This window comes from Salvelinus alpinus, chromosome 10 (genome assembly GCF_045679555.1).
Source record: "Salvelinus alpinus chromosome 10, SLU_Salpinus.1, whole genome shotgun sequence".
NCBI classification, from domain to species: domain Eukaryota; kingdom Metazoa; phylum Chordata; class Actinopteri; order Salmoniformes; family Salmonidae; genus Salvelinus; species Salvelinus alpinus.
The window spans coordinates 42,741,634-42,769,254 of record NC_092095.1 but is presented as its reverse complement, the minus strand read 5'-3'; the positions used below and the strand labels follow the sequence as shown (position 1 = coordinate 42,769,254).

At 41.9% G+C, this 27,621-nt stretch overlaps 1 long non-coding RNA gene across 1 annotated transcript in view; it reads right to left on the bottom strand.

Annotated features, from left to right (window-relative positions):
* Positions 1-26,091, bottom strand: part of LOC139532078 (uncharacterized) — a 47,107-nt gene extending 21,016 nt beyond the window's left edge. The window contains exon 1 of the long non-coding RNA XR_011666491.1: positions 25,966-26,091. This is a non-coding gene — a long non-coding RNA (uncharacterized lncRNA). The remainder of the gene's footprint in view (positions 1-25,965) is intronic.
* Positions 26,092-27,621: the final 1,530 nt, after the last annotated feature.

Here is a 27,621-nt window from a genome sequence, read left to right as displayed (position 1 = left end):
GGAGAGGGTTTGATGATGTTATTTACCTACATAGAATGGATCTGTGACAAACAATGTAAACATTAGTCTTTCAATACCATTCACTGCATCGTAACACTCCTGTGATGATCTGAAGGATCAGGTTACAGTGGGTCCGCTTTACAGCGTGCACTCTCATAGAGGGGGAGAGCGGGAAGTCAGCTGTATTGTGGTCCGTCATAAAATAAGCTGCCTCTATGCTCTGTAGTGTTTGAGCTTGGAATGTAAACTGTGGAACACTGAGAGACACTTGGACATCAAACGTTTAAATGATTAAACAATGTTAATATTTTTTTGAATGTGGGAGTGGTCCGTGGACACTTAAGGGACAGTCATGACGAGTGTGTTTCATTTGGTGATCTCATGAAGGACAGGAAACACACATAACTGTACCTCTTAAAGTGGACGTTTCCCAGCTGTCAGGATTACATCTAAGTATTGTTAAACATATGTGATTAAACATTACATTATTTGTGAAAAGATGTAATGTGATGTTAACCTTCTAAATGAGGAAAAAAATGGGGTTTCATATGAAGTTAACCAAATCAATGGCCACGCCCACGTGAGCATAGACATTACGTCGACGTCATGGGCCACACTTGTCACCCCCTGACCTGAGATATCTGTTTTCTTTATATTTTGATTAGGTCAGGGTGTGACTAGGGTGGGTACGCTAGGGTTTTTTGTATGTCTAGGGGTTTTTGTAGGTCTAGGTGATTTGTATGTCTATGGTGGCCTGATATGGTTCCCAATCAGAGGCAGCTGTTTATCGTTGTCTCTGATTGGGGATCATATTTAGGTAGCCATTTTCCCTTTGGTGTTCGTGGGTTCTTGTCTATGTGTAGTTGCCTGTCAGCACTCGTTTTGTATAGCTTCACGTTTTGTTATTTTGGTTAGTTTGTTCAGTGTTCATTCTTATTATAATTAAGAATGTACGCATACCACGCTGCGCCTTGGTACGATTCATACGACCAACGTGACAGCCCTTTTCTCAGAAGTGTATAAAACCCACTCCTGACTAAATTTACATTATGAGTAGCCATTCATTTGCAAAGGATTAGCATTTCAAATAATATCAACTGTGTGTAGTGAATCCATTTTGTCTTTCCCACTCTCTCAGTCCCCACCCCTTTCCTTTGTCTACCAAGCCGTCATATTGGACTCATCCGCTAGGGACTTTTCTTTGTTTCATGTAGTAACCCAGATATCTACTGTTTGTTTGTTATGTATTTCTGTGATTATTTAGTTAGTTAGTAAATAAATAATTAAGCCAATTTGTATATCGCTGATTCATCATTTAGGCTAGGGTTCGTGTAGATATCCAAGGGTTTGCAACGTTCAGTAATGAAAACTGATGAGGTAATAATAATTAATTAATAAGCAACTGTTTCGATAAGATTTGAAAATATCTGAAGAGTCGATTCGGGAAATAGAGACCCTATAAAAATTTTCCCGTGGTGCGCCGATTTCCTAGTTAATTCAAGTTTACATGATTAGTTTAATCACTTAATAATAATTACACATAGAGATTTGATTTGATAAAATAAGTCTTCACATTTAATGTCCAGACACGACAACTGGCTGTACTACATCTTAAATCAAGCCCTACATTAAACAGCTGTTATAGGGGTTATAAACACAAAACACACAGTGTCTAACTCTACTATACAGTGCTCTCTATCCAATGGTGAGTGAAAAAATGCTTGGTATGTCCAACTTCACACTTCAACCAGCTGGGTGAATGTTACTGTTCATTCAGGCAGGCTGGGTGGATACTGGGTTAGACCCTTCATGAGGCGGAGTGTGTCCTCAGTCCTCATAACTGGCCCTTAACTACCTTGTTTATCAGCCAGTTGTACAATGCCACCATCCCGCCGCACACCAAGCCACATCGCACAAGTATAACGGCAGGTGTAATTACAGGTAATATCTGCTGAAAAGTATTAAATGAAAACAGGTGGTGAGCTCCAAAACAGTTTGAAAGTTGTTAACGGAGTGGCATTGTCTTCTACCACACTAGGTATAATTACGTGAGTGTGTGGCACTGAACCCAAATTGGCACTGTGATTGCTTCACAAAACAACTAATCAAAAGCCCAAAAGCCCTAGTAAACAACTAGGCAGAAACACATCTGGCTGGTGAAACGAAAAAGACCATATGGATGAAGAATGAACAGGGAGAAAAAGAAATGGGACCATTTTGTACTGCTTCAAACACAATAGAAATTAAATAGCCTGTGCCATTAAAACAAATCCCATTTGTAAAAGTATTATTTCTCCTTATCATGCACTTGTGAGAGTAATGTTACAAGCAGGGGTTGGAACCAAAATTATTTTCCAATAGTTCCATTCCTGACCAGGACACCTAGTTTTTTCATTCAATTCCAGTGTTCCAATCAGGAAATAAAGTTCTGAACCAGTTCAAAGGAAAGTAACGGTTAATTCTTTGTAATTTTTTTTACCTGTGAAATCTAAATAGTTTTTGCATTTAGCTGATTAATTCACTACACTAATTAGCAGAGATAGGGCAGCTTGCTATGGAACTGGAAAGCTTTACATGTTTGATTGGTCAGATAAGTGTCGGCACGAGATGCGACTGAAATTTCAAGGGTGGGGAGAGCGATTGAAGGGTGGACATGGAGGGGGCTTGGATTGAAGCGCTGAACATCATGACATGATGTGAATTAGAATGTGTTTTGGCTAATACTAGCTTTATAACTTCACTGAATTACATAATTGTATACTAGACATTAGGAATATTTTTGGGAACTAAAAAAACATAATCAACAGGTTCTCAAGATTTTAAAATAACGGTTCTGTTCTGGAACACTGGGGATCACTTTCGTTCCCGGTTCTGTTTCCGCTCCTCAAAAATGCATGTTCTTTTTCGGCTCTTGGTTCTGTTCCCTGAACTGGATCCAACCCCTGGTTGCAAGTACCCTGGACGGAATCAACCCCTGGCCTAACTTCTGAACTTCAAGGTACAAGAAAGATTAGTATGATTGCTCACAAACACAGAAAAAGGAAAAACATTTGAAGGGGTGCAGAACAGTGTAGGGACGACAACCCTTTGATCATAAGTGCAGTCATTACTCTCTATTGTAGGTCTATCGTTGATCGGGTTGACCTTGTCAAAGAATAGTATCTCTCTCTCTCTCATCCCTGCTTTTTTCACCCCCCTAAAAATAAAAAACTCTGCCACCAAACAGCGTTAGCTCCATCGATTCATGCCAGTATTTTACTCGAGCACTAACCATCCTGTCCTGTGGATAGAAGTTGCCGTTTTCCTTTATTAACAAGGATCGGACCCTTTAAAAAAAAAAATCACCTAAAATGACATACCCAAGCTCAGGACCTGAAGCAAGGATATGCATATTCTTGTTACCATTTGGAAGGAAACAGTTTGTGGGAATGTTGGAGAATATAACACATTAGATCTGGTTAAAGAAAATACAAATAAAAAAACATGCGTTTTTTGTATTTTTTTGTACCATCATCTTTGAAATGCAAGAGAAAGGCCATAATGTATTATTCCAGCCCAGACGTAATTTAGATTTTGGCCACTAGATGGCAGCTGTGTATTTGCAAAGTTTTAGACTGACCCAATGAACCATTTGCATCTCTGTTACAGTTTTTCTCAGTCGCTTTGGTGCATTTCTTAGATCAAAAGTGCAATTCTTGATACTACTTGTACAAATTCCAAATCATCTAGTCACTTGTGCACATCATTAAAGCAATTACTTATTCCTTTGAACAAATTGCAATTGATAATGTACAAGTGTCAGCTTTTTCCACATTATCAATTGCTCATGTCATGTTGATCAAAATATAGTAGATGGTTCTCTGTTGAATAGTCTTACCCCTCAAAACATCTAGGCATTAGTTCCTTGCATAAGCCATTACATGCAAAATTGTTGAACTATTTGTCATAAACTGTCAAGTATAGTTTTACACATTTCTATTACACCTTTTGTACAAAAACGTGAATTGATGAATCGTGCAGGTGAAATTGACCCTCACTCATGAAGGAATGTAAAGTGTTAGTTCAACCAACAATCAACCAGTTGTCTAAATTGCTAAAAGGTGCATCTCATGAAGAATCAATTGGCAAGCATATATAGACAGACCACAACACAGAGTTGCAATTTTCCAATAATGGATGGACCAGGAAACGAACAGGGTCAACAGCCAAGAGGAGGAGGAAGAAGAGGAGCAAGGATGCGTGGTGGAAGGCAAAACAGAGGAAGAGGCAGAAGAGGACATAGGCGCATATCTGATGACATAAGGGCCACTATTGTAGACCATGTTGTCAATCATGGCCTTACAATGGCTGAGGCGGGTCGAAGGGTGCAGCCGAATATTGGGAGATCAACCGTGTCCTCAATAGTTCAAACGTTTCAAAGAGAGAACAGGTATGTCCACCAATGTACAGTGCACTGTTACTGTATATAAGCAGTATACTGTATACTTCCTACAATGCTTCATATTACAGTAGTCCACTTGTATTTCACAGCATACAGAAAAATACTCTATACAGATACATACTGCACCTTACATGCACCCACCTGTATGTTTTACAGTAAAATGTGTGTTCGCATAGTTTTTGTCTATGTGAAAGTGTGCGATGTATCACTGCATTTTTCCCCACATAGGACTGCAAGATTACCTCAAACCGGTGGCAGAGGACGCCTTTTCACACCTCAACAGGAGGAGGCTATTTGCACCATGGTCCGAGCAAACAATGCCATGAGACTCAGGGAAATACAAAGGACCATTATAGAAGACAACGATGTCTTTGAAAACATTCATACGGTTAGCATCTCAACCATCGACAGGGTGCTGCATAGAAACCAGATGAGTATGAAACAGCTGTACCGTGTACCATTCCAAAGGAATGAGGAGAGAGTTAAGGAGCTACGGTACCAGTATGTACAGGTAAAACATATATCTATGTAACTACTTTACAGCAACATTTTATAGTGATACATAGTACAGTAAGCATAAACTGCACACATTTCCATTGCTGTGGAAGGAACATGCAATATATGTACATTTTATGTCACTCTTCCTTACCAAAACAAATTCAACTATGTGTTCTGGGATATAGCGTATAATGGAGTCGGAATCAAGTGAACCCTCTCACAACTTTGTATACGTGGATGAGGCTGGCTTCAACCTGACCAAATGCAGAAGGCGGGGTCGGAATATCATCGGTCACAGAGCTACTGTGGATTTGCCAGGCCAACGGGGAGGAAATATCAGCATTTGTGCTGCTATTTCGGAGCATGGTGTCCTAACCCATATCCCCCTTATAGGGCCATACAACACCCAGCATCTACTCAACTTTTTAGAGACTCTCTACAGGGCTCTCATCCCTGATGATGAGAGGGGTCTGTTTAGAGAGGATTTGCCAAAGTATGTGGTCATTTGTGATAATGTGAGTTTCCATCGATCAAACATCATAAGGCAATGGTTTGTGACCCACCCGAGGATGCTCATAGAATTCCTCCCACCTTATTCACCATTCCTTAACCCAATTGAGGAGTTATTTTCAGCATGGAGGTGGAAGGTGTACGATCGTCAGCCACACACACAGATGACCCTGCTGGCTGCAATGCATGCAGCATGTGAGGACATCACAGTAGACGCCTGCAGAGGATGGATAAGGCATTCCAAAAGATTCTTTCCACGTTGCATTGGAAGGGAAAATATCCGGTGTGATGTGGATGAGAATATGTGGGCCGACAGACAGGAACGTCTGGATGTGTAGAGACAGCACAACAGTGCTGCGGGCAAAGTTGTGCCTTAGGGGTGGTTTCCTGTGTTTCTTTCTAATTTAGTTTTTTTTCCTTTGTGCCCCTTGGGTTGTCCAGTCTCTTTCAATCAATAACCCACATACAGTAATATGTAAATAGTACTGTTGAAATTGATATATGCCATAGAAGTGCAGCCTTGTGCATTTTCAATACAGTAACTGTCATCCAAACTGTAGCCTAAGTTTACATGAGGTAATACTGTCAAAGTACACAGTTACATTGACAACATGCCTAAACATTTTGACGACCTTGTTCGTGAACAATGTACTAAGAGATGTACTAAGGGTTTTTAGTGACTGACTAGCTTTAGAAACATATCTATTGTATATTGCAGTTTGTACAAATTGTTCTGAGAAATGCACTTATTATTTTGCACATGTTAGGGATGATGTGAAAAATGCACCAAAGCGACTGAGAAAAACTGTGAACATTTTGTATCAAGACTGCCCAAATGGGCATAATTGTTTTATTAATACCTTTTCAAGTTCATAACTGTTCACTCTCCTGAAACAATATCATTGTATTCTTTCACTGTTAATAGCTACTGTAAATTGGAGAGTGCAGTTAGATTAACAAGAATGAAAGCTTTCTGCCAATATCAAATATGTCTATGTCCTGGGAAATGTTCTTGTTGCTTACAACCTCATGCTAATCGCATTAGCCTACGTTAGCTCAACCGTCCCGAGTGGGACCCACCAATCCTGTAGAGGTTTTAATAATTAATTCCCTATTAAAAAGGAAAGGAGCACAGACCACAGAGTCAACACCTTTACTGTTTTGTCTCTCTTCCAGAGATAAATTAAAATTAAAATTATTAAGGAACTTGATTGGATGGCTATTTTCAGTCAGCAGCAGCCAGTATATTTCTCAACTCTATAAAGGAAATGAAAAGAACAGCAGTTTTGCCACTTTGTTAGCAAAAGTTACAGCACGTTACCTCATCCTTGCGGTAAGGCGAAAGCATAACTCTACGAAAAATCTAATTAAATTAACACAGAAGATGACACTTCTCTGGCCCTTCTGAATGCTGTAGAACATCCTGTCTTATTAAAAGACTCCACTGTTCATCACAATCAAAATAAACATCCTGGGTAATATGGGCTAAAACCTTTTTATTTTAAATCATCCATGGGCTAGGCTATGCGCTCTCTCTCTAACTCTCTCTCTCATATCTCTCTCGCTCTCTTTTTCTCCTGGTGAGATTGGATGGGAAGGGGTAGGAGGAACGGAGGAGGCAGAGGAGGAGGTTGGTAACATAAGCCAAGCCAAGCGGTGGCTAGGGAGAGGTGGATGAGCAGAAAGAAGGAGGTCAGGGAGAGTAAGAGATCAGAGGACCAAGCCATGGAAATACAACCAACTAGGCAGAAACTCATCTGGCTGGCGAAAATGAAACCATATGGATGAAGAATGAACGGGGAGAAGAAGACATGGGACCATTTTGTACTGCTTCAAACACAATATAAATAAAATAGCCTGGGCCATTAACTTTTACTGCCTCAGAAACCCGGATCCGGGAGCACCCCCAACCCCCCCCCCCAAGCTGACTAGCATAGCTAGCATAGCGTCACAAGTAAATTGTAGCATCTAAATATCATTAAATCACAAGTCCAAGACACCAGATGAAAGATACACTTCTTGTGAATCTATCCACCATTTCTGATTTTTAAAATGTTTTACAGGGAAGACACAATATGTAAATCTATTAGCTAACCACGTTAGCAAAAGACACCATTTTTTTTACTCCACTATTTTTCCACTCCACCACTAGCTATCACCAATTCGACCAAATAAAGAAATAAATAGCCACTAACCAAGAAAAAACCTCATCAGATGACAGTCTGATAACATATTTATTGTATAGCATAGGTTTTGTTAGAAAAATGTGCATATTTCAGGTATAAATCATAGTTTGCCATTGCAGCCACCATCACAAATCTCCCCAAAGCGACTAGAATTACTACAGAGAGCAATGTGTATTACCAATTTACTCATCATAAACCATTTCATAAAAATAGACAAAGCATAGCAATGGAAAGACACAGATCTTGTGAATTCAGACAATATTTCAGATTTTCTAAGCGTTTTACAGCGAAAACACAATAAATCGTTATATTAGCATACCACATGTGCAAACGTTACCCCAGCATGAATTCAAGGCAACGGGAGCGATAACGTTATCATCACCAAAATATATTAATTTTTTCACTAACCTTCTCAGAATTCTTCCGATGACACTCCTGTAACATCATATTACAACATACATATAGAGTTTGTTCGAAAATGTGCATATTTAGCCACAAAAAAACGTGGTTATACAATGAGAATAGTAGCAAAACTGGCCTGAAAATGTCGGGCGCCATCTTTGAGAGTGATCTAGTCTAATCGATAACTAATCATAAACTTGACTAAAAAATACAGGGTTGACAGGAATCGAAAGACAAATTAGTTCTTAATGCAATCGCTGAATTACATTTCTAAAATTATCCTTACTGTGCAATACCGGGTCCGCCAAAGCGAAGCTACACAAAACAAAATGGCGATATATGCGTTTAACATTTTTCAACAGAACAGCGATTTATCATCATAAATAGTTCTTACTATGAGCTGTTCTTCCATCAGAATCTTGGGCAATGTATCCTTTCTCCGGTCTAATCGTCTTTTGGTCGAAAGATGTCCTCTTGTCCCGTCGAAATGGCCACTAACGTTCGGTATGTACAGGAAAAGTGCCCAGCTCATGGAAGGACGTCACAAATAAATGCCTCAAAATCGCACTAAACGGATATAAATTGCTATAAAACGGTTTAAATTAACTACCTTATGATGTTTTTAACACCTATAACGGGTAAAAACATGACCGGCGATATATTACTGGCTAAACCAAGGCTTGGAAAGAGGCCAGTCCGACGTCCATTGTGCGTCGAGCGCAGGGACCGAAAGAAAGCTCCTTCCGGTCTTTGGTGTTTTATACAGGCCCTGATTGCGCAATCGACTCCATTGAAATTGTCACCACTTACTGACATCTAGAGGAAGGCGTAGGCAGTGTTTGTATCCTCATAGCATTCACAGGGACATTAAAACTGACCTGGGACCAGAGGCCAAGATTTCTGAAATCTCACTCCCTGTCAGGAAAAGTTCTGTAGAATGAGTTCTGTTCCACTCAGAGACATAATTCCAACGGTTATAGAAACTAGAGAGTGTTTTCTATCCAATAATAACAATAATATGCATATTGTACGAGCAAGAATTGAGTACTAGGCAGTTTAATTTGGCAATGTCAAAAAAAAAAGTGCTAACAGCTCCCCCTATTAAAGGAGAATGGCAGGTAGCCTAGTGTTGGGCCAGTAACCGAAAGGTTGCTGGATCTAAACCCCGAGCTGACAAGGTAAAAATCTGTCGTTCTGCCCGTGAGCAAGGCACTGTTCCCCGGGCGCCGAAGACGTGGATGTCGAGTAGGGCAGCCCCCCGCACCTCTCTGATTCAGAGGGGTTGGGATAAATGCAGAAGACACATTTCAGTTGAATGCATTTAGTTGTACAACTGACTAGGTATCCCCCTTTCCCTTTCCCAATTACCTCAATCAGCCAATCAGTGGGCCCTGTTAGCTATGACATCAATTCTCTCATGGGGAATTGCTATTGGGACAGACAAGCGGACAGATACCCAATCATGCCTTCTTAGAGCAATGCAACATGACACTCCTGACTGAACCCAGTCACACCTACCCCGATCCCAGATGGGGCAGAACATTGGTGCACCTGCAGAAGCCTCAATATACAGTACTGTACAGGAGCCCATTCACAACACAACAATACTGTTCCACAGACAGCTACTTACAAACAAGCACAAATATATTTATTGTTATGTTTTATCAACTGTTGTATCATATCTTGTATCATATCACTTTTCTCTTTGGATCTACTTAGTAAAGGGATTCTTCTGGCAACAAAGCAAAATCAATGAACTGTAGCTACATAAGTATTTTACATTTTTCTTTTTCCACTCACAAAACATCACTGGCACCACAACAAAAGCTGTCTTCATACAAGAGATATCATCTGCTGAGGATAATTGGGCCCATTTATCTGGAATGTGCTATAAAGGTTCACTGGCGTGGTTTGGGAAAGGAAAACAATGGCATGCTTGTTTGGCTTACAAAGACATTTCAGGGAACCAACCCAGCAGCCTTTAATTTCAATATGCATATAAGGGATTTACATAAAAATGATATTTTCCTTGTTCAGAACCCTCTCAAATGGGGAGATTCTGATCGCAGCCATTACAGTTTAATGGTATATGAGTTTAGTGGTCGAAAACATTGTGGGGACCACTTTGATTTGGACCAGCTGAACTACAGTAAACAGTAGGCAGTACTTTGGGTAATAGGGGCTCTCTTTCTCTCTCTCTCTCTGGGCGCAAACCAGAAATCCCACTGTCACATCATTCAGGACTATAATTAATTGTGCAATTAAAGATTCTTTATCCTTGGCAGATACGGCTTCTAATGGATCAGTGACAACTGTGATATGATCATAAAGACGGATTTTAATGTACTGCTTAATTACACTGATGTGATCCAGAACTACAGAATAGTCACCATGGAGAAGCATATACAGTGGGGAGAACAAGTATTTGATACACTGCCGATTTTGCAGGTTTTCCTACTTACAAAGCATGTAGAGGTCTGTCATTTTTATCATAGGTACACTTCAACTGTGAGAGACGGAATCTAAAACAAAAATCCAGAAAATCACATTGTATGATTTTTAAGTAATTAATTTGCATTTTATTGCATGACATAAGTATTTGATCACCTACCAACCAGTAAGAATTCCGGCTCTCACAGACCTGTTAGTTTTTCTTTAAGAAGCCCTCCTGTTCTCTCCTCATTACCTGTATTAACTGCACCTGTTTGAACTCGTTACCTGTATAAAAGACACCTGTACACACACTCAATCAAACAGACTCCAACCTCTCCACAATGGCCAAGACCAGAGAGCTGTGTAAGGACATCAGGGATAAATTGTAGACCTGTACAAGGCTGGGATGGGCTACAGGACAATAGCCAAGCAGCTTGGTGAGAAGGCAACAACTGTTGGCACAATTATTAGAAAATGGAAGAAGTTCAAGATGACGGTCAATCACCCTCGGTCTGGGGCTCCATGCAAGATCTCACCTCGTGGGGCATCAATGATCATGAGAAATGTGAGGGATCAGCCCAGAACTACACGGCAGGACCTGGTCAATGACCTGAAGAGAGCTGGGACCACAGTCTCAAAGAAAACCATTAGTAACACACTACGCCGTCATGGATTAAAATCCTGCAGCGCACGCAAGGTCCCCCTGCTCAAGCCAGCGCATGTCCAGGCCCGTCTGAAGTTTGCCAATGACCATCTGGATGATCCAGAGGAGGAATGGGAGAAGGTCATGTGGTCTGATGAGACAAAAATAGAGCTTTTTGCTCTAAACTCCACTCGCCGTGTTTGGAGGAATAGAAGGATGAGTACAACCCCAAGAACACCATCCCAACCGTGAAGCATGGAGGTGGAAACATCATTCTTTGGGGATGCTTTTCTGCAAAGGGGACAGGACGACTGCACCGTATTGAGGGGAGGATGGATGGGGCCATGTATCGCGAGATCTTGACCAACAACCTCCTTCCCTCAGTAAGAGCATTGAAGATGGGTCGTGGCTGGAGTGGCCTAGCCAGTCTCCAGACCTGAACCCAATAGAAAATCTTTGGAGGGAGCCGAAAGTCCGTATTGCCCAGCGACAGCCCCGAAACCTGAAGGATCTGGAGAAGGTCTGTATGGAGGAGTGGGCCAAAATCCCTGCTGCAGTGTGTGCAAACCTGGTCAAGAACTACAGGAAACGTATGATCTCTGTAATTGCAAACTAAGGTTTCTGTACCAAATATTCAGTTCTGCTTTTCTGATGTATCAAATACTTATGTCATGCAATAAAATGCAAATTAATTACTTAAAAATCATACAATGTGATTTTCTGGATTTTTGTTTTAGATTCCGTCTCTCACAGTTGAAGTGTACCTATGATAAAAATTACAGACCTCTACATGCTTTGTAAGTAGGAAAACCTGCAAAATTGTCAGTGTATCAAATACTTGTTCTCCCCACTGTATTCATTATGTTCCTTTAACACTCATTTGTTCTTCATATCACACTCTCTGTGTATCTAAAATGGCACCAAATTCTCTATTTAGTGCACTACTTTTGATGGGCTCTGGTAAAAAGTAGTGCACAATATAGGGAATTGGGTTGAATTGTGGACAGACCCTATATAGCTCTATATAGGGACTGACGGTACAAGCATGCACTTAGAGTCAGTGGGCTGTGTGTTATGTTCATGATATGAATATGAAACATGGTTTATGATGCGGCTGTAAGAGAACATGACTGTAATTGAGCCACACACAAACAAACACACACAAACACAGCTTTACTCATGACAACAAATTGGTCAACCACTTTGCAGCTCTAACAGTAAACCCACCAGACTGCAGTTTTAAACTTAAACCAACTCAACAGGTGAATAAATTGGGACTTGGGTTGCCTCTTTCTGTTTATTAAGGCATGGGGTCAGTTAAGGATTTACCTTGAGGATAATTTCCCCTTACCAAAGGGAATTATTTAAGGGCGTTGCATAGAGCCCTTCAAACGTTTTCCTTAGGTAAGGGCATACTGGCAAAAAGAGTCTCTGGTTACCATGGAGACAACCTGATTCACTGACTGAATGTCTCCTCACAATTTATTTTGGGAGATCGCAAAATAGAACTTCTACTTTCAATAAAGGAGAAACAAATTGATTCCAAAAGATAACAAAACATGTTTTGTTTAGTTACTTTTTTCTCAACTTTTATTAATTTCTAGCACTTCAAGCTAACTTACCGAGTAGGTAACGTAAACTGACGTAAACTCGTACATCGCCTTGGTCCGTACAATTGCCCTTATTTTAGCGCCCCAAAAACGTAATACTTCCAGATCAACTGTAATGTCAATACCATTGTAAAGCACAACTTCTCCCCTTTCCAACAAAATCAATTACATTACCTAAACACTGCCCGTTTCTGCATAATTCAAGCAGGCAATAAGCCCCGTCGGGTCTTTTTAAAAATGGCGGGTGGGGAAGTGAAAATAATGCCTGATAGATAGTGAGAAGGACAGATGTCGTTTGGGAAAATTGCTTTTTTCACTCGATCTGTCCAACTTATCACCTTATCGCCTCTAAAATGTATATAAAACACTATGAAGAGTTTATATAATGTGTCATTACATACCTACTTGAAGGTTTGTGTCGAATTTGAATCGGGTTTTTAGGGCGGTGCTAAAGTGATCTTAGAAGTAATGAGGCTTTGAGAATGATGATCGCATGCAATGATGACGAAAAAAATGACTAGGTATCCCCCCCTTACCCCCGTCACTGTCCATTTCTTGTTTTTAAACGATGAAAGAAGTGCTACACCTGGTGGAGAGAGATTGTAAGACAGAAATAGTTGCTTTATGCGTGCTGTACGTTACGACATGACACGTCAAGATGTAACGGAGGGTCAGTTTTTTCAACTTTTCTCCAATACTATAAAGCCATTACCATGTTGATCAACGCTTGAATAGAAACCTAGTTCACACCCCCGATTTTGAAGTCAACACAGTCGCTACAGTCCCATTAGTTTTCTTTGTAGCCTCGTTTGAATGTCGCGGTTATGCGCATTTGTTACGGAATGGGGTGAGTTTACGTTAGTTAGCTAATCAGCAAGCTTTGTAGCCTTGGATCTTGCACCTGCCATTGTTTAGCTAAGTAGCTAGCCAGCTATACACCTAGCTAGCTGGTTGATGTTATCCTTTCGCAACCAGGGCAGAGGAAAGAAACATTCACCTCCAGAAATGCTCTTTATCCTACATTGATATCCTTTCTGAATGAAGCACTTAAGGGACCTCATGGGCACAGTTGAGTTTTTCAATGCATTTAAGGGGGAAATTCTGATTAAAATGTTTTGTGAAACTGTCTTAACGTTAAGGAAACTTTAAGGGAAAAAATAAGGGGAAATGTGACTTAAGATGTTTTATGCAACCGGGCCCTGGTATGCACTAGGTACTAACGTAACTAATTTCTCTGTGGTGTGACCAGCCACCGTGGCTATTGAGGCGTGACATTGACTTATTTATCACAGGAGAGGAAGGTGAAATGCAATCTTGGCTCGCAGCGTCGGGGTGCCGACATGTCGCTCTCAGCTATAAGCACACACTGCAGCGGTGCACGCTGGGTAGATAAACGAGACAATAAATAAACCAGCCAATGGCGTGTTGGTGCTGTGGCGGTGGGGCAGCAGGGACTGTGGTTGGCCTCTGTGTTTGCATGTCAGAATTGTGTTTGTGGGATGTGCTGTTTTAATGTTCTCACACGACCGTGTGATGCGGCTCCTGCCGTTCCTGGTCTTAGCATAGTGGGTAATTGCATCTGCAGAAATGAATTATTCAGAGAGGTAGAAGGGGGAACTGAGGACTAGGTGTGTGTTGACTTGGACCACTGACTGGAGTAGCATCGTAGCAATGCAGAGGTAAGGTTTCATTAAGTACAGGTTGGGTCTCCTATGATTCCCCTGTTGTTATTTCCAATGCGATTTCTAGTTAAATAAAGGTTAAATGTAAAAAAATATATATATATAATAATCAAGAAATAAAATACATTTTTATTTTATTTTTTTCAATGCAGGCCTTTTGGAGATTCTTCTTTCATTGTGCACTGGCCTATTGTTGCACTCATACTCTCACATTTCTCTCTCTCTCTCTCTCTCACATTTCTCTCTCTCTCTCTCTCTCTCTCTCTCTCTCTCTCTCTCTCTCTCTCTCTCTCTCTCTCTCTCTCTCTCTCTCTCTCTCTCTCTCTCTCTCTCTCTCTCTCTCTCTCTCTCTCTCTCTCTCTCTCTCTCTCTCTCTCTCTCTCTCTCTCTCTCTCTCTCTCTCTCTCTCTCTCTCTCTACATCACCTCTGCCTCTCTCAATATCTCTCTCCCTCCACATCTCCATGTTTTTAACCTCTTTGTCTCACTCAATACAGGACTCACTACTGTCCTTGTCTATGGTACTTTCTTCACCTCATCCTAGCAGTTAGAGTGTTGGGCCAGTAACCGAAAGGTTGCTGATTTGAATACTTGAGTCGACAAGGTGAAAAATCTGTCGACGTGCCATTGAGCAAGGCACTTAACCCTAATTTTCTCCAGTGGCGTCGTACTACTTTGGCTGACCCTGTAAAGCAACACATTTCACTGCACCTATTCAGTGTACGTGACAATAAAAACATATTAGTTGTCATTATTAGTAGGAACACAATGACAATACTGTAATGACCCTGGGTTTATAAGTGCGGAAATCGACTCTGCCATTCGAGCATTCTTTTGCAGCACAGTCGATAGCGCGCCGGACCTCGGGCTAGACGGTCGAGAGTTCGAGACCTGCTCCCTGCTGTTTCATTACAATACCTTCTGGAATAAAATACACAGGGACTGAAAAATATACACATGCATTTTGCAGAGCCATGGAGTATAAGTACTTAATGCAAAACATGAGGTATTCGTGACATGAAAAGACTAGCGTATCCAAACTCCCAATTCCCAGCCTACGCAGTGCAGAGGACCAGAGTTGTCAGCATGGGCTGCATCCCAAATGACACCCTATTCCCTATGTAGTGCACTACTTTTAGCCAGAGCCCTATGGGCCCTGGTCAAAAGTACTGTACAGGGAATAGAGTGCCATTTCAAATGCAGCCATAGCCTGCAGCCATAGCCAACACTGGGGATGACTCAGGAAGAGTCAAGCTGAGTCTTTCCTCACATCCTCCCCCGCCAGGCCACTGATGAGGCCCTCTGGGGCCAGAGAGGGCCTGCATGTTAACATCCCCCACCAGGGGTAATCCCCCCGGAGCTCAAATTATTGGCTTACCCCTCCTCGCTCCGCCTCACACTTCCTCACCCCCACTCATCCACTTCCCTGAGCTCTAATTCCTGGAATATAAAACCCACCATGGACTCGGTAGTTGGCATAGCAGCCATTGATCTAAAGCCCTTATTTATTCAACATCTTTACAGTTCAAGCCTCAGATTATAGACATCTATTCTTCTTCTTCTCTGTTCAGGGAAGGGCGAGGATCTGGGCTGGGATGGGCTGTGGTGTCAGAGCTAATGGTTTTCTGCTCCCCTCTGGTTTGGACAGCACTGGGAAAAGGGTGACAGCCCAGCCCATAAATAATTAGCAATGACTGCCCTATCAATAAGTCGGTCCATCTGTTCTGCCACATCTGTTTCTCTCTCACCCACTCTCTGCTCTTTGAAAATGTATTCTGCTACTCCTGAGACACAGAAGAGAAAGAGAGAGCACGACAGCAAAGGCAAACGTAATCAAATGAACAAAGACAAAGGAATACTCAACCCTGAACTATTGTCGTTTACCTTTTCTGATCCGTTGTGAGAACACAAACTTTGTTGGAAACCTCACATTTGCGTTTTAAGCAAACACCAGTCACAGTAAATGAATTTGTATGAAACACACACACCACCTCTCACAATATACCAATAAAAGAGATGTGGTGCTGGTTTCACCACTGACATCACATTTCTACATTTAGCATTTGAGTCATTTAACAGAGCTAGAAGGGGGGAGGGGCGTCAAGTGCAAGTGTTGGTTCAGGAAATGTTTTTGTTTGTTGGGGCGCGGAGGTTCAAGATGAGGAGGGGGATTATTTAAGATACTCTTTGAAGAGGTAAGGTTTCAGGTGCTTTCGGAAGATGGGCAGGAACTCTGCTTTCCTAGCTTCCACCATTGGGGTGCAAGAACAAAGAAGAGCTTGGACTGGGCTGAGTGGGAGCAGCCCTCCTGTATGGGGTGGTAGGGCCAAGCGAATCGTAGCATTAAACTTTAAACATCACAAATCAAATGTCAACAAAACAAACAAGATGCTCTCCATGCTGATTTATATGTATCCTGTCAACGTGAGAAATGTCCTCTCTCTCTCTCCTTCTCTGACAGCAGCATGTCTATGTAACGGATGTGAAATGGCTAGCTAGTTAACGGGTACGCGCTAATAGCATTTCAATCAGTTACGTCACTTGCTCTGAGACTTAAGTAGGGTTTCCCCTTGCTCTACAAGGGCCGCGGCCTTTGTGGAGTGATGGGTAACGATGCTTCGTGGGCGACCGTTGATGTGTGCAGAAGGTCCCTGGTTCGCGCCCGTGTCGGGGCGAGGGGACGGTTTAAAGTTATACAGTTACATTGATGCTGTTGACCCGGATCACTGGTTGCTGCGGAAAAGGAGGAGGTTGAAAGGGGGGTGAGTGTAACGGATGTGAAATGGCTAGCTAGTTAGCGGGTACGCGCTACTAGCATTTCAATCAGTTACGTCACTTGCTCTGAGACTTAAGTAGGGTTTCCCCTTGCTCTGCAAGGGCCGCGGCCTTTGTGGAGTGATGGGTAACGATGCTTCGTGGGCGACCGTTGATGTGTGCAGAAGGTCCCTGGTTCGCGCCCGTGTCGGGGCGAGGGGACGGTTTAAAGTTATACTGTTACATCTACAGTAATGTACCACGTCACCCACACTATTATTTGAAGCTCCGCTGTGGTGGATAAGGGCCTGGATGATGCGTTTATGGTGACACACACAGGTGCAGAAATGTACATATAGGCAGGCACGTACACGCACACACCTTAAACACGTGTGTGTGTGTGTGTGTGTGTGTGTGTGTTTGAAACAGTGAGGCTATCACGATTATCTAAGGTGGAAACAGTAGACCATGGTCCAGCGTGGTAGGCGTACATACTTCTTTATTATAAGATGTCGCCAACAAAACAATAAACATCAAAACGAAAACGTGACGCCAACGTAGTGCTCACAGGCAACTATACATGGACAACTACCCACAAATACAGGTGGGAAAAAGGCTACCTAAGTATGGTACTCAATCAGAGACAACGATAGACAGCTGCCTCTGATTGAGAACCACACCCGGCCAAACACAAAGAAATACAAGTCATAGAAAAAGGAACATAGAATGCCCACCCAAATCACACCCTGACCAAACCAAAATAGAGACATAAAAAGCTCTCTACGGTCAGGGCGTGACAGAGGCAATTACCAGTCCGCAATTACCAGTCCCTCTCTCCACCATGCTTTATTTGCAATAACTGTCAGTGTTGGAGCCCTGCCCTCATAATCTGAATTTCATGAACATACTTGTATGATCTTTTCACATCAGATCTTTTTCAGAGCTCATCTGATTGGTCAAAAGACCAATAAGTGTAAAAAATATCAGAATTGCTATTGGACTGCCTGTGAGCGCAGCCATAGAGACACCATCCTAATCATCTCACCTCTCTTTTTCTCTCTCTCTCCCATCTTGCTTTATCTCTCTCTCCTGATAAATGTTCTAAGCGTGTGTAGATGAGAGAGGGCTAGCTAGCGCACTAATGCTTCATTACTCTCCTTAGCATTCAGGCACTCTCTCACTCACACACACACACACACACACACACACACACACACACACACACACACACACACACACACACACACACACACACACACACACACACACACACACACACACACACACACACACACACACACACACACACACACACACACACACACACACACACACACACACACACACACACACACACACACACACACAGAGAGATATGGCGCTGGAGGAGATGGCTAACGTTTTACGGGCTCCTAACCAATTGTGCTATTGTGTGTGTTTTTTCACGTTATTTTGTACATAATGGTTCTGCCACCGTCTCTTATGACCGAAAAGAGCTTCTAGATATCAGGACAGTGATTACTCACCTCATACTGGACAAATATTTTTTCTTTAACGAGTCGGACATGAAGGATTTACTTCAGACACCCGACAAGGCCCAAATCCCTGTCATGTGCATGAAGAAAAGACAGAGATATCGGGGACGTAGGTCGGGGTGCATTGTAAGGATCTGACGGCGAGTGGGTAATCCGCCTCTACCATCAGTCCTATTTGCCAACGTGTAATCATTGGATAATAAAATGGATGAGCTCCGATCAAGACTATCCTACCAACGGGACATAAATAATTTTTATATCTTATGTTTCACCGAGTCGTGGATGAAAGACGACATGGATAACATACAGCTTGCTGGGTTTTCGGTGCATCGGCAAGATAGAACAGCTACCTCCGGTAAGACAAGGGGTGGCAGTCTGTGTCTATTTGTAAATAACAGCTGGTGCACGAAATCTGATATTAAGGAATCAAATATTGCTTGCCTGAGGAAGAGTATCTCATGATAAGCTGGAGACCACGCTATTTGCCAAAATAGTTTTTCTATATTTTTCGTAGCTGTCTATTTACCACCACAAACCGATGCTGGCACTAAGACCGCACTCAACGAGCTATATAAGGCCATAAGCAAAAAAGAAAATGCTCATTCAGAGGTATGTTATCCATGTCATCCTAGTGGCCGGGGAATTTAATGCAGGGAAACTTAAATCCGTTTTACCAAATTTCTACCAGCATGTTACTTGTGCAACAGAGGAATAAATAAACTCTAGACCACCTTTACTCCACAGACAGAGATAAATACAAAGCCCTCCATTTGACAAATTTGACCATAACTCTATCCTCCCGATTCCTGCTTACAAGCAAAAACTAAAGCAGGAAGTACCGGTGACTCGCTCAATACGGAAGTGGTCAGATGACGCAGATGCTAAGCTACAAGACTGTTTTGCTAGCACAGACTGGAATATCTTCCGGGATTCTTCCAATGGCATTGAGGAATACACCACATCAGTCACTGGCTTCATCAATAAGTGCATCGATGACGTTGTCCCCACAGTGACCGTACGTACATACCACAACCAGAAGCCATGGATTACAGGCAACATCTGCACTGAGCTAAAGGGTAGAGCTGCCACTTTCAAGGAGCGGGACTCTAACCCAGAAACTCATAAGAAATCCGGCTATGCCCTCTGACGAACCATCAAACAGGCAAAGCTTCAATACAGGACTAAGTTTGAATTGTACTACACCGGCCCCGACGCTCGTCGGATGTGGCAGGGCTTGCAAACTATTACGGACTACAAAGGGAAGCACAACCGCGAGCTGCCCAGTGACACGAGCCTACCAAATTACTTCTATACTCGCTTCGAGAAAAGCAACACTAATGCCTGCATAAAAACATTAGCTGTTCCGGACGACTGAGTGATCACACTTTCCATACCCAATGTGAGTAAGACATTTAAACAGGTCAACATTCACAAGGCCGCAGGGCCAGACGTATTATCAGAACGTGTACTCCGAGCATGCGCTGACCAACTGGCAAGTGTCTTCACTGACATTTTCAACCTGTCCTTGACCGAGTCTGTAATACCACCATGTTTCTAGCAGACAACCATAGTCCCTGTGCCCAAGAACAGCAAGATAACCTGCCTAAATAACTACCAACCCGTAGCATGCCATGAAGTGCTTTGGATCACACCAACACCATTAACCCAAGAAACCCTAGACCCACTCCAATTTGCATACCACCCCAACAGATGATGCAATCTCTATTGCACGCCACACTGCCATTTTCCCACCTGGACAAAAGGAACACCTACGTGAGAATGCTATTCATTGAGTACAGCTCAGGGTTCAACACCATAGTGCCCTCAAAGCTAAGCTCGTCAGTAAGCTAAGGAGCCTGGGTCTAAACACTTCACTCTGCCACTGGATCCTGGACTTCCTGACGGGCCACCCCCAGGTGGTAAGGGTAGGTAACAAAACATCTGCCACGCTGATCCTCGACACGGGGGCCTCTCAGGGGTGCGTGCTCAGTCCCCTCCTGTGTTCACCCATGACTGCATGGCCAAGCACGACTCCAACACCATCATTACGATTGCTGACAACACAAGAGTGGTAGGCCTGATCACCGACAACAATGACACAGCCTATAGGGAGGAAATCAGAGACCTGGCAGTGTAGTGCCAGGATAACAACCTCTCCCTCAACGTGATCAAGACAAAGGAGATGATTGTGAACTACAGGAAAAGGAGGGCCGAGCATGCCCCCATTCTCAATCGACAGGGCTGTAGTGGAGCAGGTTGAGAGCTTCAAGTTCCTTGATGTCCACATCACCAACAAACTATCATGGTTCAAAGACACCAAGACAGTCATGAAGAGGGCACAACAACACCTATTCCCCCTCTGGGGACTGAAAAGATTTGGCATGGGTCCTCAGATCCTTAAAAAGTTCTACAGCTGCACCATCAACAGCATCCTGACTGGTTGCATCACCGCCTGTTATGGTAACTGCTCGGCCTCCGACTGCAAGGCACTACAGAGGTTAGTGCGTACGATCCAGCACATCACTGGGGCCAAGCTTCCTGCCATCCAGGACCTCTATACCAGGCGGTGTCAGGGGAAGGCCCGAAAAATTTCCAAAGACTCCAACCATCCTAGCCATAGACTGTTCTCTGTGCTACCGCATGGCAAGCGGTACTGGAGCGCCAAGCCTAGGTCCAAAATGCTTCTTAAAATATTCTACAACCAAGCCATAAGACTCATGAACAGTTAATGAAATGGCTACTAGGAATATTTGCATCCCCCCACCCCCATTTTTTTACCCTGCTGTTACTCTCTGTTATTATCTATGCATAGTCACTTTACCTCTACCTACATGCATATATTACCTCAATTACCTTGACTAACCTGTGCACCTGCACATTGACTCTGTACTGGTACCCCCTGTATATAGCCTCGCTACTGTTATTTTATTGTTGTTATTTTTCTATTTTCTTCTTCAGTTTATTTGAGTAAATACTTTCTTAAACTTCTTGTCAATAGGGGGGCGCTATTTCCACTTTGGAAAAAATCGTGCCCAATTTAAACGGCCTCGTACTCTATTCTAGATCGTACAATATGCATATTATTATTACTATTGGATAGAAAACACTCTCAAGTTTCTAAAACCGTTGGAATTATATCTGTGAGTAAAACAGAACTCATTTGGCAGCAAACTTCCAGACAGGAAGTGAAAAATCTGAAAACGATGCTCTGTTCCAGGGCCTGCCTATTCAATTGCCTAATTTCTATGGATTTGCATGCACTGAATACGCCTTCCACAGGCAGTGGAAGGTGGAATGGGGTCTCTAGCTTGATCTGAGGTCGAACAAGAGCTCTTGGAATGACGTGACCACAATTTCCTTTCTCTACCTAGGCACGGGAAGGACATCAGCATTGGTTTCTGAAAAGCGTTTGGTATAGACGGTGGATGTCTCCGGGTCTGATTTTATTTGATAGATGTGATAAAAACATCATAAAGTAGTTTTTTTCAACCGAGTTGTATCAGTTTATTCAACGTTTATTGCGAGTTTTGGAATTTTCCTTTCTTTGCGTCAGGAGAATTTGGGAATGTTCGCGCCACATGGCTAGCTAATGTTGCTAATTCGACAGGAGAAGAGGACATTCTAAAACCAAACAACGATTTATTCTGGACAAAGGACTCCTTGTACAAGATTCTGATGGAAGCTCAGCAAAAGTAAGAACCATTTATGATGTTATTTCGTATTTCTGTGGAAAATGTTTAGTCCTATTTTCCTTCCTTTTTGCGGGCGCTGTCTCGCTATAACATAAGCTGTTTGTTATGGTAAAGTTATTTTTTTAAATCTAACACGGCGATTGCATTAAGAAATAGTGTATCTTTCATTTGCTGTCCAACATGTATGTTTTAGTAAAGTTTGATGAGTTCTTTGATTAGATTAGGTGACTGTCCAAACTAATTCCGGAGAATTTTGTGCATTTTGGCTACGTATTCACAATGTAAAACCACGATTTGTACCTCTAAACATGCACATTTTCGAACAAAACATATATGTATTGTGTAACATGATGTTATAAGACTGTCATCTGATGAAGTTGGTCAAGGTTAGTGATGAATTTTATATCTTTTGCTGGTTTTTGCGAATGCTATCTATGCGGTGAATGAATGTGGTTGTGTGTTTGGCTATTGTGGTAAGCTAATATCATGCTATATTGTGTTTTCGCTGTAAAACATTTTAAAAATCGGAAATGATGGCTGGATTCACAAGATGTTTATCTTTCATTTGCTGTATTAGACTTGTGATTTCATGAAAATTATATTATATCCCTGTCGCGTTAGGCTAGGCTATGCTAGTCAGCTTTTTTGATGAGGATGCTCCCGGATCCGGGATGGGTAGCAATGAAAGGTTAACACTTATTTTTCTTAAAGCTGCATTGTTGGTTAAGGTCTGGTAAGTAAGCGTTTCACTGTAAGGTCTACAACTGTTGTATTTGGCGCATGTGACAAATAACATTTGATTTGTCTAAATGCAGCATAAGATAGGAGTTTTTTTTATTAAGTCACAGTTGAGAAGACAAAGTAACCATCCTCACTCTACTGCTGAAAGGGGAGCTGATCCAGAGGTGGTAAAGTATTATGCTTGTATACTTTTTGTATTGATCTTCTATTGTCTAAGACGTTGTTAACATTGAATCAGTACATTAGTTATATTCTGCCCTTGAGTTGCGTTCCCATGCAAAACTAGACAGATAGCTAACAACTAAGTCTTCAATAAAACTCCCAAGGCGTGACTTTTCTTGAATGAATATATTGTAAACATTTATGTTGTAAAACTGCAAAATACAGAAAAGAATATACTTTAGTATTCAATTCACACCGACATACTGTAGCTGTACATTATACATTTGAAGTTGCATGAATACAAAGCACGTGCTAAGGTACCATGCATCTGACATGATGCCAAACCATATAGCTAATTGTTACTCATATGGTAATTGACTAACTCCTTTCATTACTCTAATAATGTACAACCATCTATGTAGAATAACAAAGCATATGACACTAGAAACAGTAACAAAACTACAGTATTGTATATTTTACAATTCGTTTGCATGACGCACGAGCAAAGTAATACAGCTAACGGCATACATGAAAGGCATTGCAATTTGTGTGAGTAAACGCAACCAACCAACATTGATATGTAAGCAACTCTATCAATAACAAAATTATCATCATTAGCTAAATGCTTGAATCGAACTTACAAACAAATATTTTCCAAGGCTGAAGCTGACAAGAAAAAACTACACTGAAAGACCTGCACCGTAGCGTTGTTTTTAGCTGCTTCTATGCGTGCAGAACGAATTCTCTACTTCCTGTTTGCGTACAGTCTAAGTACCAGAAAGCTCCACTAGGGGGCAAATAACACCATGGAACACAATGAAAATCCATTTTAACCATTGTAATAAAATAATCTGTTACTTTCTAACAGGATGGCAGCACAAGTTCCCTTAGGTATATAAAATACAGAAAAAATACACAAGTAATGGAAACATCTATTACTGTTTTGTTGTTTCGTTTTTGTTATTGGTTTCAAAGGAAGAATGCTTAACCCATGCCAGTATTCATTTGACTGACCATTTATGATTCTAGTGTAAACAGGAGAAGTCCATCCGGGTGTAAGGATGCCATGGTGTGCCATAAGGTAGAGATAGGGTTAACTCAGAGGCAGACTGAGTGTCATATATGGTTATAGCAAAAGTGTCCTGTACGCTTTAACCTAGTTAGGGTAAAAGCTAAGCACTGCCGTCCTATTACCAAATGACAGAGTTAGGGTTAAGGCAGAGACAGGTTGAGTGCTATAGGGTAAAGTTGTTTGCCTGGCCACGCAAATGATAGGTAGACTGTCATACCTGCTGACTGCTGCAGGGTGGAGCAGGGTAGGACACTATCTTTACCATCTGTTACTAGACAGGGAAAGTCACCCCAGAACTACTCACAAAGTGTGTGTGTGTGTGTGTGTGTGTGTGTGTGTGTGTGTGTGTGTGTGTGTGTGTGTGTGTGTGTGTGTGTGTGTGTGTGTGTGTGTGTGTGTGTGTGTGTGTGTGTGTGTGTGTGTGTGTGTGTGTGTGTGTGTGTGTGTGTGTGAGAGAGAGAGAGAGCTGGTCTCTGTTAGATTATGTGTACAGATAGGAGTGTGGCAGATGAACCAACCCCAGGAGAAGGTCTGTGTTAATGTGATTTGGAGGAAGGACCAGGCCAGTCCATGATAGTCCCAAATAGCACCCTATTCTCTACACTACTTTTGACAAGGGTCCATAGGGTGCTGGTTAAAAGAAGTGCACTATGTAGGGAATATGTTGCCATTTGGGACGCATTCCATATCTACTACTGATCCTAAGGGGACAGGGCTCTATAATGGCTCCAGGGTAAGGGGACAGACAGGGGAGGGAGGAGGATAATACTGTGTTCACTGACAAAACACCAGCCAGACAGATACACACAGAGAGGTTCCCTATACAGATAGAATGACACTGCCCTGCAGATTGTATTAACAAGTGGGATCTGCCATAAAGCCTTCCCTCAGATCATCCATTTATCAAACAAAGGGGGCCTGCAAACTGGGACTGAGGGAAGTGTTTGAGCTGTGTGTTGGATTGGGAATAAGTCTGGGTACTCATTAAAGTGGACAAACTACCCACTGGACAGATCTGAGTTCAAAGTCGAGTTTCGATTTCAATTTGGTGAAGTTGTCAACTAACGTGAATTCAACAAAACGTTTCACCTTGTGATTGGACTGAGTTTAAATGTTGGCTGAAAAAGATAATACGTTCCCTTACGTTGATGCCTTTTTGAAAAATCATCAAATCAAACCCGCAATAGCATCTGCTAAACATGTCCATATGACAAATAACATTTGATTTGTTTTCCACGTTGATTCAACATCATCACATAGATTTTTGTTGTTGTTGAAATGACATGGACACAACGTTGATTCAACCAGTTTTAGTCTATGTGGATCCCTGTGGCCCTGATGTTGATGTGCAAGACAGAAGGTGACAGACAAGGAAGTAACATGGGGGGGGGGGGGTAGCCTTAATATGGCTGAAGCCTTCATTATTTATTTTACTTTTATTTAACCAGGTACGCCAGTTGAGAACAAGTTCTCATTTACAACACTATGGGCTACTGCCGTATCAGGGCTAGGATGTGAAACTTAAGTTATGGTTAGCAATGGTGTGGACAAGTGAACGGTGATGTGAGTAAATCTGATATACATTTGATTGGCATGGTTACTTACCACCTCTCTGGGTAGATGGGAGTTCTCTTGGCGTAGGACTAGCAGACTGACTGTTGCTTCCATGGGTGTGGCCCTGAGTAGAGCGACCACCTTTTCCTGAGTGCTCCCGTTCAGATCTACTCCATTCACCTCGACACACACACACACGCCCGCAGACACATGCATTCACGTAGCCAAAACACACACACATGCACACAAACAGATAGAGCTAGGGAATGTATGACTTTTTTTTTTTTAAATATAAGACTGAAAGTTTACTGCCTTGTGTTACATGTGTGACATTTAAACTTGCCTTGTAATTACATGTGTGAAATGATTACTAATTTTTATTCCACACATAATCATTCTCTGTTTGCATAGAGGAACTGTGACTTGCCAAGACCAGAAATTTTCCAATTACATAGTCTATGATTTTCATGTCATTCTGATAGGACTGTTGACACAAGATTACAACGTGCAGTTCCCTTTATTTAGCCACTCAAAGCCCAACGTGAACAGCCCTATATGTACTCTACTCTGTGATGTATTGCTCTTTTCAATGGCAAAGCCCATTCAATCAGCCTTTGTGTCACCAGCATACTGGTAATGGCATTGGTGTAAATGCAATGATCATGAATGACAACTGGTATGAAGGCATGCAGGTGTTTCAATCCACATGACATAAGACAGTCTTTGTCAATTGGATGTTTCTCAGAACAGAATTCATGGTAGGAAGAGGAGAATAAAGGGTCGTAGCAGGACAAGGGTAACGAAGAGCAGTGGTGGAAAAAGTACTTAATTGTCATACTTGAGTAAAAATAAAGATACTTTAATAGAAAATGACTCAAGTAAAGGTGAAAGTCACTCGGTAAAATACTACTTTAGTAAAAATGTAAACGTATCTGGTTTTAAATGTACTAAATTGTCATACTTGAGTAAAAGTAAAAAGTGAAAGTAAATGCTCGACTTCAAATTCTTTATTGTTTTTAAAATGTATGGACAGACAGGGGCACACTCCAACATCATTTACAAACACAGTATTTGTGTTTAGTGAGTCCGCCTGATCAGAATCAGTTGGGATGACAATGCGTTATATTGATAGGTGTGCAAATTGGACCGTTATTGCTGTCCTGCCTGAGCATTCGAAATGTAACGAGTACTTTTGTGTGTCAGGGATAATTTATGGAAGTAAAAAGTACATATTTTCCTTAGGAATGTAGTGGAGCAAAAGCAAAAGTTTGTCAAAAATATAAATAGTAAAGTACTGATACCCCCAAAAACGACTTAAGTTGTACTTTAAAGTATTTTTACTTAAGTACTTTACACCACTGATGAAGAGGGGTAGGAAGAGGAATACGATCAGAAGGAAGAGACCAGTGTGAAGTACAAGAGGAGGAGAAAGAGGAAAATTAAGTAGAGGGAGAAAGTGCCAGTTGGCGGAGAGTGAAGTAAGAGCTCCATTAACTCCACTTTTTTACCTCTTTCAGCCGGTCGACAGCCTTCAGGTGGCCATCTTGGATATCAGCACCCCGAGCCAGGATGTTCTTGACATGGATGGGGGTGGAGCCTCCTATGGGGACATCACGTGACGTGATGCTGAATCCAAGATCCTCAGGACCTGCAGGAGATAAATAAAATAAAACACCAAATATTAAGAAGTCACCAGGCAGGCCACAT